This window comes from Fukomys damarensis, unplaced genomic scaffold (assembly GCF_012274545.1).
Source record: "Fukomys damarensis isolate Sample0158 unplaced genomic scaffold, DMR_v1.0_HiC HiC_scaffold_2, whole genome shotgun sequence".
Classification (NCBI taxonomy): Eukaryota; Metazoa; Chordata; class Mammalia; order Rodentia; family Bathyergidae; genus Fukomys; species Fukomys damarensis.
In genome coordinates this window covers 28167222-28172954 of record NW_022900914.1, presented here as the reverse complement: position 1 = coordinate 28172954, position 5733 = coordinate 28167222, and the positions used below count along the sequence as shown (strand labels likewise).

The following is a 5733-nucleotide window of genomic DNA, read 5'->3' as shown; positions in this document are numbered from 1 at the left end:
CGCATACTGATAAGACAGCACAGCTTTAAAGTACAGACCATTTAAAACTTTTTTCATATTATATATATTTATAGAGATGCCTTGTGCATATTTAAGGATGGCAGGTGTAGACACAATAATATATTCTCTGGCTGGGTGTGACTTAGTTTTATCCCTAGGACCACAAAAAAAGATAAAGAAATAATAATATAAACTCTAGAAGAAGTCGTCCAAAAGAGAAAACTTAAAGAAAACTGAAATGGCCCATAGAATAGAAGCAACTTTGTCAAATGAATAATTGTCATGGTACAAAAAGTGATTTCCCTTTAGCAAAGGGGCCAGATCATCTAATGGTTAACAGATGGTAATCTCTATATTCTGTTTCTCTTTTCCTCCTAATAAGCTAGAGGGGAAGTAAGCACTGTCCTGAATCAAAACACCTTGACAGTCTGCAGCTGGGAGCATGTGCCTTGTTTCAAAAGCACTGGGCTATAAGCTGAGGTAAGCAGCCCAGCATAAAGTGATTTCCAGCTGTTTGTGTTCAGTCTCATCATAGTAAGGCCTTATTAGGTATGGATTTCTTGGTGGCACATTTTGGGGAACATCACTGGGAACCTATCCCAGTAAAGTCATTTCAGAAGTAGCCTGCTTTCCTGTCATACAGACAGTAATAGCAGTGACTCTTACAAAGACTATTTCACACCTTTAAGCATAAAAATAAAAAGTCATTCCAGCATGCTGAAAGCCCAGAAAAGCTTGCTGTGACTATGTGTATGCTGTGCAGAAAGGGTACGTGGTTATTTCCTAAATGAGAGAATAATTACATTTCCACAAATACTAAAACGATGCTTTGACTTGGTTTGAAGGGGAAGATGTACTAAAAACGTCACATATCTTAGAAGTGCCCATCATCTTCAGGGAATGGAATCCTACTTCCCCAGCTGGACAGGAACAGGTCAACTCCCTTTCTCCTGGTACCTTGCTTCTCGCCTCCCTTGCCTTCTTTGGAAAACAGTCATCAGAAGAAAAGGAAAAATGCTTGTCTATATGTTCCACACCAAACCTGATGTCTTACAAAATGATTTGAAACAGTTCCTAATCCCCACTTTACAGAGTAGTAAATTGAGGTTTACAGTAATCAACGAACTTGCTCACAATAGAGCAATTAGTAAATGGCACAACTCATCCAGACAGGGCATTCAAGACTACAAACTTCCCATGCTGCTGGGCCTTGATCTGTACTCTTATTTTAAAATTTAACTTATGCCCATTTAAAAAAATCATCATAATAATGCATTTTCTCCTTTCCTATACCTACCTAGAATGTTGTGCTATCCCTTGTGCTGGTCTTTCTGTTTGGAATGTTCTAAATTATCAATGGCTTCCTCTGAAAACACTAAACTGCCATTTCCCACCTGGAAAGATTATACCTTTCCTTTCCACGAGCCATGTCTGAAAGCTACTTTTCCTGCATAACCTCAGCAAAATATATCAGAATTTTGCCAATATGATGGGTGAAAAATGAGAAACTAACACTTGCGATACACTCATCAGGTATTTTATGGGAAATTATTTATTTATTTATTTATTTATTTTTTTAATATTGATCATGTTCTAAGTGCTGCTTAAAAGCATGCATGGTATTATCTTGTTTTGTGGAGGTGGTTATTAAACAAAGAGCTAGAGCTAGCAGTCTTGAAAAAAATGGTAACACAATCAGAACTGTGTAATGATATTCCTGAAATCTAGCATTTTTTAAAAAGTATAGACATTCAAGATGTAGACAACAGGCACTAGATTAACAGAAAGCCAGTTTAAGTACAACAAATAATGCCAAATTCAAGCTGAATATACTTTAAGGAAGAGGCACATATGTATGGCCACAGTACTTTATTTTTCCTCTTGTTCGATTACATGAACTATCAATTCTGGTTTTGAGGGAACAGTCCAACTGCACAGCTAACACATTTCCTTCTGCTGCTTTGACAGGCATATTCAGGTAAGTAATAAAGGAGATGCAATGAGAACGTTATGTGTTGGCATCATTGCACTAGAAAGAGTTGTTTGCAGCTGCTGTGAAATCGTCAGATTGATTTTCATGCAAGATAATCCTTTAGCAAGTAAGACAGAAGCGCCTAAAATAGTGAGATGAAGCAGTTGTGTATAAGGAAATGCTGCCAATCTTACTCTGAAGCCACACATGCGAAATAAGAAACTTTTCATGATTTCTTGATTGGCTTTAACCTGCTCTGTCTACATGGAAATCATCTCGTGCAACTTTTAAAATACTGTTTAAAACCACATTCAATAAATCACAAACTTTTTTCTTATTGTGTTGGGTAAGAATCAAAATAGAGATCTCAGGGAGATCGATGTACATATTATTCAGTGTAATGTACCCCAGAATTTTTTACAAATCTTTACAAAAGACCACTGTCATCTCACACTTTTCTGGATGTCTATAGAACTCAATGAGTAGTTCGTAATCCAAAAGCAGTCTGTCTCCTCTCCCTGTACTCTGACTTTTATTGGACCACTGCATTCATTTCCATAGTTCCAATGAGAGTATGACTTAAATAAGTGTCTCTAAAGAAACCTATCAGACCTCTCTGTGTCCAGCTTCCTGTTAAATACCTTGGTTTGAACATTCTATCAACACTTCATTACATATATACAAACTGGACTTATTATCCCTCTCCCCTTTTTCCTTTCCCAAGTGAAAGTCTACTTTATTAGCTATTATCTGTCAGCAAATGTGATCACCCTCTATCGACTTTCCCTGTCAGAAATCAGACCTGCCTACTTGTGTTCCCTCTCATTATTCTTTTGCTTGGTCCCACATTAAGGTTTTTCATTGTCTTGCTACTGTTTCTAAATAAACACAAAACTTGTTATCAGGGGTTAAAGGCAACTTCTCACACCTGCTAATGTTTCATTCCTTGCTATTCACCTCTCTCACTTTCTTCTCTCCTATCACACTCAACTTCCCCAGCACCACGCCTATTTTTAAGCCTCCCAGATGTACCATTTATCTGGAACATTTCTATTCTTCCCTCATTTTTTAGGCCTTGGATATCACCTGTCTTGGGTGTGAGATGAGGCTGGAAAGTAGACAGCTGGTAATGGTAGCCATCAGCTAATGTGTGTATTTCCTGTAGCTCCAGGTCTCATGTGTACCTTGGCAAAAGGAGAAGCAGCTACTTGGCATTCCTGTCTGTGTGATGGTAAATCAGGGAACAACTGGACCATGAGGGGTTCGTTTGGAATGTAATGTGAAGATGATTGCTGTTTACCAAAGTCTAGTAGGATGATGGGGATGGTTAATCAAAAGCAGAAATGTACCCTGTGTGACGGTGTACACCTGCAATCCCAGATACTTGGAAGGCTTACACCAAACTTGAGGCCAGCCTAGGAAACTTAAGATTGTGTCTGAAAAATAAATAGATAAATAGGCTGGAGTTGTAGTCCATACAGTATTTGCCTACCAAGGCACCGACTTCATTCCTACTAGTAAATAACAAAAGAAAAAATGCAAATGTTATGAATTTAATGGGCATGACTTTTCTCCAAAAATCTAAGTCTGCATCCTGTCTTCCTATCTGTGCTCATCATACATGCCATGTAGCATTCTTATCTTCCCTGTACTCCTTGAACCTCAGGGGCAAAGTGGCAGAGCTTCTTTGGAAAATGAACCATTCTCTATGTCTTTCTTTTCTGTAGAGTCCACTTAAAAATAGCAATTTTAGGTTATATTGTACATTATTCAGAACAGCATCCAAAATGTGGTATACATGGCCTCTAAAATCTAAAGAGACTCACTAAATATTGTGTCTTATTAAGTGATAACAAAAACTGTAGTGATTTATCTTTCTCTCCAAAGAGGCCATCCATAAGAACCCCTGGTCATCAGGCTCCTAAAAGCTACTAAAGTGACCAGTTTGCACTTTAGGGAAGTTTATTCACCAAGTTTATGGTATATATATTTCCTCCTGAGGTTTGTTTTATTTTTCCTCCATCCCTTCTTTCTTCTTTCTTTTTTAAATTTTCTCTCTCCTTCCTTCCTCCTTTCTTCTTTTTGTTCTCTCTCCTTCCTTCCTTCCTTCCTTTTCCTCCTTTCCTTTCTCATTATATAGGGATGAAACCCAGCACCTTCACCCTGAGCTGCATCCCCAACCCTTTTTTATTTTGAAACAAGGTCTTGCTAAGTAGTCTAGATAGACTTCAACTTGGGATCCTCTGCCTCAGCTTTCCAGAGCCTCTTGTGACTCTTGAGACTTGGATTGCTGCCACCAAAGAATCTTGGCAGCTGCCAGTGTGCTTCCCAAGTGCTATCAGCATCATGTACAACATAATGCAGCAGGCTACCTTAGAAGATGTGGAGATGAACAAGATTTCTGGTGGTTAAAATTCAAAGCTAAATATTGACATAGCTTTGAGGCAAGATAAACTCCCAATCATACTGGTTGAACTCAAATTACTTCTGATGGTCTCTGTACTTTGCAGACTGGAGAGAGTATGGGATTGGCTGATCCTCAGAGAAGGGTTTAGTTTCTAAAGAAGGAAGCTCTACCGCTTGTCCCTCCTTGGCTTCAAGGAGCAAAGGGAAGATAAAGAGGCTGCATGACGTGCATAATAAACACAGGTAGGCAGACAGGATGCAGACTGACAGACTTCGAAGTCATGTTTATTAAATTGGTAACAATTCCACCCCCCACCAAACTAAACGCACGATACTAGGGATCAATTGATTTCTTCACCAAGACCACATCTGATAAAGCAGCTGTAAATATGTAGAGGCTGCTAGGAATTCACTCTGCTTCCCAAGACACATTTGCCTTCTATATAAGCCAAAAAGGCAAGTTAAACTGGAGATGCTTTAAAGATCATCATTCAGCCTCTTGCAAATATTTGATGGTGGTGCCAATCTCTGCAGTTTACTGCTTAATGTTGCATTTTGTGGTAGGGAGCAAAAGTCCGGAGGCTTCACTTTTCTGTCATAACTTTCACTTTCTGGATCTGAAAGATAGTGTTGGGATTCTGGTAGCTGCCAAATATTTTTATTCCAGTCAGATATTCTGGAATGGTACAACAATCACAGATTGAATTAATGGACTCAATGCTTAGATCAAAAATCCATTTACTATTTGATCCAGCTAAATCCCTACTATGACTTAGGGTCACAGAGTAAATCTGTGTTCTCAGGGGTTACTGTTAGCTCAGAGGCAATGACCAATAACTCTAGCCCAAATAGAACATGATGTCACTCACCTGTAATCTCAGCACTCAGGAGGCTGAGGCATGAAGATTGCAAGTTCAAGGCTAGCCTAGACTACACAGTGAGACCCTGTCTGAAACAAAACAAAACAAAAATATCCATCTACAAAGATCCATCTCCAGCCCCACACTTCCGTTTCTCTAGTTTACATCTAAACAGGTAAAGGATAACAGTTCATTTGGAGGAAGTCTAGAAAGAAGTACGGTCCATTTTCAAGATGAATTTGGTACATTTCTCAAATGCTTCTACCTTGCATGAAATGGGCCTCAGCACTAGGCCAGTTGAGTCCATTTGTCCTGGGAAGTAGAGATCTAGCCTGAGTCTCCATTGTAGTGGCTAAAGTCAGGCTTGTGTTCAATGGAGCTTGAATTATCATTATTATTTACACAGATTAAGAAGGGCTTAAGGAATATTTTGTTTTCAGAACTTGATAGCTGTCACTGAAGATGCCTATATATATATATATATATATACATACA

General features: G+C 38.7%; 1 pseudogene; it reads right to left on the bottom strand.

Annotated features, from left to right (window-relative positions):
- Positions 1–4855: 4855 nt before the first annotated feature.
- The window catches only part of LOC104856476, a 112041-nt pseudogene continuing 111163 nt past the window's right edge, over positions 4856–5733 (bottom strand).